The sequence below is a fragment of the Natator depressus genome, chromosome 5 (assembly GCF_965152275.1).
Source record: "Natator depressus isolate rNatDep1 chromosome 5, rNatDep2.hap1, whole genome shotgun sequence".
NCBI lineage: Eukaryota > Metazoa > Chordata > Testudines > Cheloniidae > Natator > Natator depressus.
The window spans coordinates 125,878,460-125,892,484 of NC_134238.1; positions in this window are offsets into that span (position 1 = coordinate 125,878,460).

The window sequence follows — 14,025 nt, forward strand, 5'->3', positions numbered from 1 at the left end:
AGTATTAAATAGTGTTACCGTAGGTGACAGCCTTAGAATGTTAACCCGAGTCCTTTAATTCAAAAAGTCGTTTACGATAATACAGTGAAACAAGGTTCACAATATTTCATCCTGGCTCTCACTTCATTCTGTTATCTCACTGACTGACTGGCGACTCCCGGCCCCATATATACCCGCGAGGGCCTGGCTGACAACGTTCTAGGCGGTTCGAGGAAAATGTAGTTCTCAGAATGTCTGGAAGGTTCCACAAGATTCTACAGAGGTCCAGAACATTCTAAGTGGTTAGTGAAAAATGAATCCACATATGGAATACCTGAAACATGTTACTTCAACCTTTCCATTTTCCCTTTTGTTGCTAACAACAAAAACAGCACCCCGAGCCTGGTGCCTCCCAAGCCCAGCAACCCAAGTGGTCACATGGGTTGCCTGCCCCTAAATCCAGCTCTGGTTATCGCTGAGCAAGTCCTCACACAGTACTGAAGGGTTATACAAGCTGGGAATACAACCATATGTCTAATATGACAGATTCTTTCTGAGACACAGTAAGGCTTTATGGTTGGCTGTGCTATCTATAGCAGTAGCTCTCAACCAGGGGTCTGGGGCCCCTGCGGGGGCTGCAAGCAGGCTTTAGGGGGTCTGCCAAGCAAGGTTGGCATTAGACTTGCTGGAGCCCAGGGTGGAAAGTTGAAGCCCCTCCGTGTGGGACAGAAGCCCAGGGCCCCGAGCCCCACCACCCAAGGCTGAAGCCAAAGCCTGAGGAACTTAGTTTTGCAGGGCCCCCTGTGGTGTGGGGCCCCAGGCAGCTTCCCTGATTGCTACCCGCTGATGCCAGCCCTGGCTTTTACTCTACTGGATATGGAGAAAAACAGTTGTTGTGGCGGCACGGGCGAGTCATGAGGTTTTTATAGCATGTTGGTGGGGGGGAGGGGTCAGAAAGAAAAAGGTTGAGAGCCCCTGGTCTATAGAATGGGTCGACTCAGGTACAGGTACCTCACAGTTTCAGTGCATCACGTTTCCTCTTCTAACATCTGGTCCACGGAAGAGGTCAGCCTACCCCCAATGCCAGCTGTTGGAGTTAGGTCGCATCCTGAAGGTCTGTGCTGAATTCTGCCTGTGCATGTTCGGCATGATTTTGCAATAAGTGTTTCAGATGAAGATTTTGGGGATATTTTATGGGGGAGAGAATAGGTGGGATAATGAATGGGGACAGGAGAGCAGAAAGCAAATAGGTTGATGGAGTCTGGGGTGAAAGAGAGGAGGCAAAAGGAAGAGATGGGAGAAAAGGCCCAGCAAAAATCTCTGTCGATTGCTGGAGATTCTCTCAAAGACTCTACCAAACTCCAGAGAAATAGTAAAGAGTCCCTCTAGGGCAGTGGTGGGCAACCTGCAGCCCCCATTGGCCGGGAATGGTGAACCGCTGCCACTGGGAGCTGCGGGGGACCATGCCTAGGGGAAAGGTGGGAATACTCCAGATGGGTTTTTTTTAATGTGTTGCATTGTAATATCATCCCATCTTTTGATTTTTCATCTATCCCAGTGGTTCTCAAACTAGGGACCCTGCTTGTTCAGGAAAAGCCCCTGGTGGGCCGGCCGGTTTGTTTACCTGCCGCATCCACAGGTTCGGCCGATCACGGCTCCCACTGGCCGCGATTCGCTGCTCCAGGCCAATGGGGGCTGCGGGAAGGGCAGCCAGCACATCCCTCGGCCCGCGCTGCTTTCCGCAGCCCCCATTGGCCTGGAGCGGTGAACTGCAGTCAGTGGGAGCAGTGATTGGCTGAACCTGCAGACGTGGCACGTAAACAAACCCTGTAGGTGTTTCTGTTAGGAGGAGAAAGTGATGATGGAGTCAGGTATCTTTGATTCAATCCTGTTTATTTACAAACAATGTACAAAGTCTTTTTTCCCTGAGCACAGGAGGAATCAAACAATAAGAGATTATTTTTTTGCTCACAATTCGAAGCCTCTTTCAGGCAGCACTCTGCCCAAAAAGTTTTCTCTGTATGCTTTTCTCAGAGCCATGCTCCCCAGCTTTTGTTGAGGCTGTGTCTGGAACTTCCTTGCTGTCTCCTCTTGTATCTCTCTCCTTCCACACACTTCCAAACAATACCCAGTGAAAACCATCCACCCACATAGTTCTAATTCCTGAGCAGACTCACATGGGCCTTTGTTTTGGGCAGTGATATAATGTCTGTCTTGGTTTGAGTTTCCTATTATCCCACATTTTATCCTTAATGGAAGGCAGCTGCTAAACTCACCAATTTCAAGGAGGTTTAACCCAGCCGATGATGCTGATGAATACCAAATCACAGTCTTGGAGTCATATAAAGTTTCAAAATTGTCTTGATATTTTACGTAAACAGACAAAAGATTTTCTTGAAACTGTCAGGAATACACAAGATTTATGCACGAATTCAGGATCACTAGACAATATTATTCAAATAAACCGTTTTTATTTATAACACTGTACCAGCAACTCTCCAGGGGATCCAGGGATAAATACGCTCCTGAGAATGCGCTGCATCAAAAAGAATGACTTGATCTGATTACAAATGTTATTGCTCTAAGCACACACAAGCTGCATATTAATGGACTACTTATTGAATTGAGGAGGACCTTCAGAAAGGGCATCAGTTTATCCATATGGTTGTACGCTGCGTGGCCTCACTAAAATGGTACCAATTATAAATAATTCACATGAAAAACTCAGATACACAACCTCTGCAAATGGGAACCCTGGGAGTGGGTTGCAACCTCAGTGGCACTGCTGAAGATATTAAACTATATTTGCATACATATCCTCATCTATAAAACTTTCCCCTCGCCTGAAAAATTATTTGAAAGAGAAGTTCCATTTCCTCTGCTGGATCCCCTTTCAGGGGTGGTCTTTGTCTCTCTGATTCTTAACCGCAGGGAGGGCAGGCTTTGGTTCTGGATGTTTGAAGAGCACGCACAGTTCATGCCATACCCTGCTTTAAAGAGTTATGGTGGGATTTTCCAAAGTATCTAAGGGTGTGTCTATACTGCACACTAAGCCCGCACCTGTGGGACTCATGCTTGTGATCTTGGCTTTTCCAAACCTGTGCTTGGGCGTCCACTCTACATTGTAAACCTGGGCCAGCGAATGTAAACTCGGGTCTTAGGACCCTGCAATGAGTGGGGCTCAGAGCCTGAGTCCCACTGTGACTCAGGTCTGCAGCTTGAGTTGTGTCCACACTGCAAAATGGCAGGGCTCAGACCTGAGTCACAGTGGGACTCAGGCACTGACCCACCCCTCTGCAGCAGGGTACTAGGACCTGGGTCCTGAGTGCTTGCTGACCCGAATCAGACTGCTCTGTGTGTGGACGGAAACAGGGCTTGAGCTCAAACCTGAGTCAGAGCCTCGGCTTCATGTGCAGTGTAGACATAGCCTAAGTGACTTAGGAGCGCAAGTCCTATTGAAAGCCGGTGGGACTTGTGTTCCTAAATTGCTTAGATACTTTTGTAAACCTCAGCCATAATTACGTCCAGGTCTACTCTATATACCTATATCGACATAATGTAAGTTATACCGACCTAACCCCCAGTGAAGGCAGCACTGTGTTGATGGGAGGGCTTCTCTCGCCGACAGAGCTACTGCCTCTCGGGGAGGTGGATTAACTATGCCGAGGGGAGAAGCTCTCCCCTTGGCATAGGCGTGCCGTCCCTTAAGCGCAGCTGCACCACTGGATGTGAAGACAAGCCCCACCTCACAGATCTATACTGTGGTCCATGGAACACTTCCAGCCTTTGGAGCATCTGCTGCTGGTCTGCAGAGAGCTGGCTGGCTCTCCAGGTTTGCAGCTGCTTCTACAGATGTTCAGCTCTTCACTGCAAAGAGAGTTTGGAGGTCAGTGAAAGGAGCTAGAAACAAAGAGGAAGAACCAACCAGGCAGCTGCCTCCACCACGGGTGGCTTCAATGTAAGAGGAAGAGGAGAAACAGAAGCCAACTGCAGGTGCTGGAGCCAGCATTGGAGCAAAGCTTCCCTACCAAGTGGAAGAAAATCCAGGGGAAGAGGGCTTATACAATTAGTTTTTTCACCCTTATTTACTATGTTCTGGCTTATGGCTACTAGGCAGAGCCTACATTTTAAGAGAAGTGGGTGCTAAAAACCAAACTTGAGTTTCTGTTTGTAAAATAAAGTACAAATAAAAGCCATAGCTGTACAAAAACCTAGAAAATTACATACAAAAAAGAACATTAAAAAAGCATGAAGGTCACAAAGTCAAACACTCAGGAGTTAGGAGATGCCAGAACGAAGGCTGCCTCTGTGCTAGCATTGTCCTCTCCCAGCATTTGCAGCTGAATCAGAATCATAGAATATAAGAGTTGGAAGAGTCCTCAGGAAGTCATCTAGTCCACCCCCCTGCTCAAAGCACGACCAACCCCAACTAAATCATCCCAGCCAGGGCTTTATCAAGCCAGGCCTTAAAAACCTTTAAGGATGGAGATTCTACCACCTCCCCTAGGGATCCCATTCCAGTGTTTCACCACCCTCCTAGTGAAATAGTGTTTCCTAATATCCAACCTAAACCTCCCCCACTGCAACTTGAGACCATTGCTCCTTGTTCTGTCATCTGCCACCACTGAGAACTACCAAGCTCCATCCTCTTTGGAACCCCTCTTCAGGTGGTTGAAGGCTGCTATCAAATCCCCCTTCACTCTTCCCTTCTGAAGACTAAATAACCCCAGTACCCTCAGCCTCTCCTCATAAGCGGGGAAAACTCATTCCAGCCCCCTAATAATCTTCGTTGCCTCCGCTGGACTCTCTCCAATTTGTCCACATCCCTTCTGTAGTGGGGGGACCAAAACCGGACACCATACTCCAGGTGTGGCCTCACCAGTGTGGTGGGGTTCACACAGAAAGGGGCTTGTTCAGGATTGAGAACAGGAGGTGGCATATTGCACTATTGGCAGCCCTTCCCAGTCTGCACCTGTGGAAGTAGAGGGGATGATCAGGCCCAAACCTAGCTGCCGTGATCATCTCCACTTCCCTCTGTAGGTATTTCTGCAGTGGTACTGAGCAGGGGATGGCTGGATTATTTGACTCTGCCTGGAGCTTTTACTTTGCTGCCAGAAGCTCCTTCTATGCACGTGTAAGTATCCACACTGCTGCAACTCTGTGCCTGAGCTGTGGGATTCAGGGGCTTTGCCAAGACCCAGGACTCTTTTCTAATTCAGTAGCATATTTGTTTGCAGCTTGTGGACCAAGCTCTTTCCTTGCCAGTTGCTGAAGGCTGAGCTTGTGTTCTGGGAGCATCTTAGTGGCAGATCAATTCGCAGGGCAGAGGCAGTTCCCTGCTCTATTCCTCTTTTCAGTCTCTGACTTCGATAGTCTACAGGGCTTTGAAGCATGCTCCATGCAGTTCTCTAGGTCATTCATTCCTGCCCCGGCTTTGTAGAAGTGTAATCATCATCTGTAGGAATAAATGGCCCTGTGCAGGATCAGACCCTTGAACAGAAATCCTGCTGTACGCAGGGGGGGCAGGAAGGTATGTCATGTAATTAACAGACCACAGTGGATTCTGTGGGTATACTTGATATACATGAGGTAGTGATGCTGCAGAGATTGAAGTGCCATAGCTCCTGGGGCCCGGCTGCTAGCAAGGAGGGATGGACAGAGTTAATCTCAGGCTAGGAACCTCTGAACGCAGAACGCTTTGAAGGATCAGGGACAAGCCAATCTACCTCTGATCTGTTGGGCACTGCCATCTGTGTGCAGTCACAGTAATGCCACCAGGGTTATGGGTTAGGATGGGAATGCTTTATCTCCTGCCAAGGGAGATTTGTCTAGTGAGTCACCAAAGGCCCCCACGTGGCTGGTTTCAGGTAATAGCTCCAAACAGCCACAGCTGAAGAGTAAAAGACATGGGGCAAACAGACTCACAAAGGGCAGAGGTGGCCCTGCTGCCATCTCCTACATGAGGGGATTATTCTGAGCGGGGAAAACTCACAGGGCCACCTCGCTCCCTTCCCCGGAGAGGGCCATGGGCAGAGACAAACGTGTGAGGTTCACCTCCCCGCAGCCCCTCCCAACCAGCCCCGAGCGGATGGAACCTGCTCCCTGCTGAGCATACAGAGGGCTCCTACACCCACCTATGTCCCAGATTCCACCGGGAAACCTCCGCGCATCAGGATGTGCACACTGCTCCATGGCACGCCTCTCCTTCCCCGCAGCATTCCCGCCCCTGGCTGGCCAGGAGGGGTCAGCATTAACATAGACAGGGGAATGCCAGGGAGAGAGCATCGCACAGAACTGTTCCTCCCCTCCCAGGCCTAGAGCCCCACTGCATCCCCACAGATGAACTTCCATAGGATTGAGGATACAGGGGGGAGCAATCCATGCAGGAGCTGAACCCCCTTGTGTCACCCCTACCTGGGGCAGATCTCCAGGCGGTTCCTCCATCCTAGTGGTAGCATAGGGCTGTCTGCCCCCACCCCGTGCTAAAGAAACAGAGCTCCAGGATTCTGCCCAAGCCTTCTCAGTGCCCTTCTTCAACGTTGGAGGAAGCCGTGGGCAGGGGTTTCCCAGAGTGGGACTTCCCTCTTGGAGATGTACCGGCAGAGACAGCTGGGGAGGTAGAATGTTCTCTGCATATTCTCTCTCCAGCTAGCAACCCAACAGCTCCAAAGGTTTGTCTGGTGAGATGACAAGATTCCTGCTCTCCTATGAATGGTACATTCCCAATTATAGTTCTGACCATTTCAGATGATCATGTGCTGTGGGGGCTAATTAGCCAGAGTCTGACCAGACATGTAGAAACCCTGCGAGTGAACACGACCGATTGGGAACAGAATTGGCTTGAAGCTGGGGTGCAGGCACAGAATGCACGGAGACTGACTGATCTCTCTTCTGTCCCCTGGCCGAAACCCTCATCCTAAAAACTAGTCTTTGGGTTTGGACATCACTGTGATAAGGAGGAAATCATAGAGATCTGCTGCTCGGCTCTGAAGAATGACAAAACCCAGGACCCCTTTCCTGCATCCCTGCACCATCTGCATGATGGCTGCTGATGGCACTATGGTTTCACAAGGCAACTTTCACTGTGCATGATCCGAGGAGAGTGTAGATCAAGGCCTGAGCTGGAGAAGGGGCACTTTCTGCAGTAGAGCATTATTATAAAGCGAAAGACACTCTATGGAGGAGATTGCCATATTTTTTTTCTCTCACTCTGGCAGGTACTGCCCCACTTCACAGATCTGGCTGCCCCTCCAAACACACTCCTTCCATTGGCTATCGGGAAGGAATCTTTCACTTGACAGCATAGCTATGCAAATATTCATTAAGTGATTGCAGATCATGTCAACAACTGCATATTCAACATAAGCATCTGTGTAGCAGCAAACCACTCAACATTTATGCAGGAAGCAGACAGTCTGAGGTTTAAAGGGAGGCTAAAAGAGAAGGGGAAGGTTAGTTCTGTCATTAAGCCACTGGCCTGGGACTCAGGATATCTGGGTTCGAATCCTACTTCTGCCCCAGAGTCCCTGTGTGACCTTGAGCAAGTCCCTTCATCTCTCTGTGCCTCAGTTCCCCATCTCTAAAATAGGATTAATACCTCCTTTATTTAGCTTGTCTGGAAAAATATCCCCTTCTGTGTTTGTACAGCACCTAGGACATTGTGGATACCACCAAAAATATGATCTCTTACACTTTTTTTAAAAAAGTTAAGTACTTGCTTTAAATCAGTTTGGGAAATGAGGGGCTGAAACTGACATTCCCAGGTGACAGGGATTGTTCGAACATCCCATAGAATAACCCCCAGGAACCTGGATATCGGATTCACTTCATATTATTGTCATTTCTTTCCACCAAAAGCAAATCACTTCCCTCTATACGATTTTTTTTTTGATGGAATAAAGGCCACGTCCAATTGCACCATGGGCTCTCACTAAAGCTTTGCTGCGAGATGAAACCATGCTGCTCATCAATTACAATGTGAAGCAGAACAAGGATGAAATGCAGACAACAAAGGACTGACACAAGCCATTGTCCACACAGAAACGAGAGGCTGTTACTAATAACAATGCCTTGGAGTTTGTCTAGCAGAGCAAATTCAGGCCTGAGATCGGAGGAGTAGATATATTCTCCTGGCCCTGTGCAGAGCAATGCAGATCAATGCAGCTCCATTCTCTCACCTTAGAGTCCTGGCATTGCTTACACTCTGTTGGTTAAGGTGACTTGCGAAGGAGCCCTGTGGGAGAACCACTGGATTCTTTTCCACTTGGGACTATGTCCCTTTTTTGCTTTTTGTTCCAGCCACACTCTGTGGCAGCATGGAAAAGGAAGGGCCATTTGCTGCCTGGAGGAACAAGAACCAAGCTGTCACAGCTTTCAAGGACTGCTAGTGTAATCTGCTCTCATGCAGGCCATGCCAGGAGGGCGAGCTTCTTCCGTGTCCTTCCTCTCACCCATACAAACTGCAAAGGGCAGAGCACAGTTTAGCCCAAAGAGTCTGATCTAATGTCCCTTCCCATCTCAGTCTGCCTGGCTTCAGCTTCTGAACTCTTATGTCAATACTCTACCAGTTCTCAAGTCACCCTAGAGGCTTCCAGCATAAAAAAGACCTGAATTTCTAAGGCAAAAAAAGAAGCAGCGTCTTTGTTTTCCTGGCTCTTTTTGTTTTCAATTTTTACAAACTCTTTCTAGGCCTTTTATATACACCACAGAGACACAAAAAGAGCACAAGTGCAATCATATTTCCACTTAGCAAGTCACCTTTAAACCCATAACATCACAAAGAAAACTCCCTTCCATAGTGCCTGTGCCTTACTAAGGAAGAACCAACATCTGCATAACCTGAACCAGTTCCCAATAAAGACCATGGGAATTTTCCTGTGGACTCTGCTGAGAGTAGGACTGAGTCTGCAGAAAGCATGTGGCTTGTATTTCATCATCTTTGGGCTTGGCATTATTTTGCTGTCTGCAGACTGAATGCTTTCCTCCCTTGGGGAAAATTCCCTGGGGGAGTGGGGCCAAGCCCCCACTGGAAATTTCACAAGATGCTCATGGAATTTGCTTTGCATCTTCCGATCAAAGGGGAGGGGAAGAGAGGAACAAAGTTACACCAGTGGTTCTCAACCAGGGCTACGTGTACCCAAAGGGTTCCGCAGAGGTCTTCTGGGGGTACATCAACTCATCTAGATATTTGCCTAGTTTTACAACAGGCCACCTAAAATGCACTAGCGAAGTCAGTACAAACTAAAATTTCATACAGACAATGACTTGTTTCTACTGCTCTATATACTATACACTGAATTGTAAGTACGGTATTTATATTCCAGTTGATTTATTTTATAATTATATGGTAAAAATGAGAAAGACACTTTTCTATTTTTATGTCTGATATTGTAAGCAAGTAATTTTTAAGTGAGGTGAAACTTGGGGGTACACAAGACAAATCAGACTCCTGAAAGGGGTACAGTAGTCTGGAAGGGTTGAGAACCACTAGTCTACAAAAGTGTAGGTCCATGGAAGAAGCAGAGATCAGATGCCTGATCTGTGAACTTTCCATATGGCTATAGAGTCTTTCCACTGCCTTTGTGGAGCTAGTGAGCCATGCTGCCAATGACTCTACCTCACCCACCAGTGCTCTCTGCCCACCTGTGGGTACTGCTAGATACGGAGGGAGGGGGGAGTTAATGGTACCTGCAGTTCGTACAATGAACTTTCTGTGGTTATCTACTCAGATAGCAGTGGGCTCCAAAATGGCGTGGGCTGCACATTCAAAAACCCCAGCAGATATTATCTGATACTAGAGGGCTCTTTAATCCATCAAGGAAAGATTAAAGTGACAGGGAACTGATGTTAGAGAAGGTCAAACCTGAAATAAGATGCACATTTCTAACAGGAAGGGTGCTTAACCTGCCTAGGTGCTCAGCACAATGGGATTACTTGCCCAAATGATCACTTGTGGCTGGTATTGGATCCCCAGTCTCCTTGTTATTGGGGCAGGAGTAATAAAGCATTGTTATCCTTGTTGTGTGAACCAAGGGCAGCAGAATGTACCTGACATACCCTGATGGAGGGACTCACCCTCAACTGAACGGCACTCGCTAGGCAGGGGACCTGGGTTCCAAAGCCCAATGAGTGGACACCATTTGACCCTTGCTCTCTCCATGGTATAATAAAAGAGCTAATTTAGACTCAGTTGAGCATCTTGTTACACGCTGCAGAGCTGAAGTCACTGATACCTAGGTCTAAGTATTAGACCTACTTTAGGACAGTGTCTCTATTGCAAGAGCCTGTCCAGTGTGCACCAGCAGTGAGGCTCCCCCACTAACAGCTGAAATCACTGACAGCTGTGTTAAGTGGGGGGCCCTAAAGACATCTTGGTGAGTGGCCAGCTGGGTGGCTGGTGGAGAAGTGTGGCAAGCGGCCAGCAGGGTGGCTGGCAGAGAGGGCCAGAGCAGAGGCCCGCAGAGGTGTGGCAAATGGCCACTGGGACAACGAGTGAGTGCCCAAGCAGCGGAGTGTGTAAGGTGCCTTCTTACCCGCCCCCCTCCCTTTCCACACAGGATGGGAGGTGAACTCTGCGGATTAACCTCTGAACTCTGGGGCTGCACCGGCCAAGGACAGCAATTGTGAGTGGGGTGCAGAGAAGGGATGGGCACATTAAAGGGACTTTTGGGTTGCTGGACTTAAGAACCTGAGAGGGAAAGGACACTGCCCAACTTACGTGGGGTGGGTGTTTTGCTCATGGTTTGTGTTTATGAACCCTGGCTGTGGTGTTTTCCCAAATTAATGCTGAGTTACTTCCCTCCTTTTATTAAATGTTTTTGCTACACTCAGACTCTGTGCTTGCACGAGGGGAAGTATCGCCTCTTAGAGGTGCCCACGGGTGGTGTGTAATTGTCCCAGGTCACTGGGTGGGGGCTTGAGCCAGTTTTGTGTTGTATTGTTGAAAAGAAACCCTTAGATCCTGAACCCAGCCCTGTTGCTGCTGGCTCCCCCTGGCAGAAGGGTTAATATAAAATATAAATAATTGATATCAAAATAACATAAAACATGTTTGGACGGAGAAAGCCCATCCCAGAGGAGGATATGCAAGCAAAACAAGATGGCAAAGCATCTGCCTGCTCTGGGCAAAGCTCAGCTAATCATCTTTCTCTTCTGAGAGACCTGTTTCTTTCTGATCATCATCTGTCTCTAGCAAGGCTTCCTGTCTCCCAACAGAGAAATGTGCTTATCCCCACAGTGGATTTACAGCTTGCCGAGTTGCAGCAGAGCTATCTCACTGTTCCAGTCAACAAAAGCTATGTTTTAGGGTGAGAAAAGTTCTTTTGTTATTGCCGATGTAATTGGCCCCAGGTTGGTGAGAGGAGCATTTGATGGGCTTTTTAAGCCAAGTCCTTTTGTTTCCAGGGTAGTGTTAATAGACTCTCCTTGCCTGGCAGCTCTGAAATACAGAGGATTGCAGAGCTGGATGGGGTTATTATGTTGCCCTGGTCTCCCATTTCCCCTGCAGTTTGTCTCTTGATCTCCTCTTGGGCCCTGCTCCCACAGTTCACATGCCGTGCCCACATTTTTAGAACCTAATGCAGTTGTTGTTCTCTTCACCCCAGGATGCCAATGATTCTCATACCATGCAATCTCCTTTTCTCCTCCAGCAGCTCCAGATCAGCATTTGGCCATTTGTCTTCCTTTAGGAGTGAGAGAAATACTTGGTTTTCACTGCTCTGATCAGTCATTTTCTGCTTTGCAACATCCACCTGGTGCGGCAGTTCCAGCTCTTCTTAGCTGGCTGATCACATTTCAGATCCGGATTGTCAATGGTAGCCAATATGCTATCTGGCTTTGCACTGACCCAGATCTCTCCTGGAGCAAGTTCCTGCCTGGGGTGGGATCTTCTTGCCATCCTTGATTAGGGTTGACAACTTTGCAATATTTAAAAAACGGACACGCCAGCAGGCGTGACGGAACCTCCCCTTCCCCATCCCGTCCCCTACCCCATCCCCGAGGACATGCCCCTGCCCTGCCTCTCCCCCCGTCACTCACTGCTTTTCCCCTCCTCCTCCCTCCCTGCGTGGGTCAGGAGGGACTTGCCAGCAAAGCCAGCAAGGCAGGTAGAAGGCGGCTTCGGCTGAGTAGGGGCTGGCATGGGCGATGACTCAGCACCTCTCCCTCCCGCAGTAACCGGACTTTGGGTGGCCAGTCAGATCAGACTTTCAAGTCAAAAACTGGACAGCTGGCAACCCACTCCTTGAGTAGTAACGTGTGCTGGGACTCCTGGGGTTCGTTTGGGAGTAAAGGAGCTCTGGAACAGAGCCCGATTGTCTTGTTTGGCCATTAGATTTCAAGCTTCTTATGCTTTGTCACCCTCTGATTACAGATATTTTAAAATTAATAACCCCAGTTTCTGTGGCAGCAACATCACGCTGGGCTGGAGCTGTGTGCCCAGCAGAGCAGCTGGGCAGGGGATGCCCAGGTTACTCCTCTCCCAGCTACCCACATTACCAGAGACTGCCCTGGGTGAATGGGGAGCAGTTGCCACCAGGCCTGGGTGGGTGGTCAGAGGGTGGGGAATGGAGATCCACCCACACTGTGCTCCGCTCATTGCAGCTGAGCTGGCACCAAGGAGGACATGAGCTGCACTAGCAAAAGGGCTGGTTTAGACCACTTCCTCCTGGAGCCAGGAGTTTGCAGGGGCCAGATTCTGACTCACAGTATGTCCACACCACATTTGTAAGCCCAGGCTCAGACCCCACCCCCTTCCATCGACACACAATCCAGTCTGATTGTATCCCAGGCCAGAGGGCCACGCATGGGTGGAGGGTTCGAGTCTGGGCCTCATAGGGACTCAGGCCCGAACTCCATCATTTTGCAATGTGGACAAATCTTGGGCCCGGCTTCCTCAAGCTTGGGTCCTAAGAGTCCAACAACACTATCCCATAATCCCATGTGACTGTGGCCTTTGTCCTGTCTATCCCAAGACTGACCAGTTGAGGCTGCCCCTTGCTCCAAGTACAGCTGCTAGGCATGTGACCCGTCCATTTTATTCTGACCACTGAGCCGTAAGCAGAGTGAACCTTCTCCTGCATTTGTAATGGCCACCAACAGGAAGAAGTCCTTTGCCAAGCATGCTGCTAGCTGGTCAGGAGGCACAGCCAGATTCCTGGGGCAGCACAGCTACTGAGTGTCCCTTGCTCAGGCTGGATCACTGAGTCCCAACACAGCCCCTGAAAGCTGTGACCAGTTGTGTCTGATCAGCCCAATGGACACACCATCTGCTCTGCTGCCCTGCTGCTCCCTTTAGTCTCTGCCCTGCTGCCCACAATACACTGTGCCCTCTTAAAAACCTGCTATCCGTTCCCCCCTCCCGCAGTCCCATCCTGGCACTCTGCAGATGCTGCGGCCCATGCTCCTGCCCCTGCGGAAGGAACAGTACATGATCCTGTAATTAGACACTGTATGATGGTCACTCATAAAGGGCCTCCCCTGACCTATTTAATGCTACGCCAGGGCCTAACAGATTTCTCAGATCCAAGTGCTGCTACCTGGACATGTTCCTTTGTGAGTAGCCATATTTTCATCGGTGCGGCATTTATACTGGGGCGTGTCAAAGTGAGCCAACCACGGAAGATTTGAAGCCTGGAGAAGAATGAAAGTGAACAAGTACCTCCATCAGGAAGGAAATCCATGACGATATGGTGGCAACACGGAGGGATGATGCCCCTTCATACGCCACAGTACAAAACTGGCTGCTGAATTTATGTGAGGGAGAATCATCACTGAGGATGAGCCAAGGTCAAGATACTCCAGAGAGGCCACCACACCAGAAAACGTTGATGCAGTCCACAAAGTAGTGACGAATGATAAAAGATCGACAGCCAGGTATGTAGCTGAAATCATGGACATCAGCTCTGGGGCCGTGCATGCCGTCCCCAACGAAAACTTGGGCGTGAGAAAGGTGTCAGCAAGGTTGGTGACCAGAACATTGAATGCCAATCAAAAAAGAGCTTGACTTGACATTTCCAGGGAAGTCTGGGAATTTTGTTTCTCCGGGAC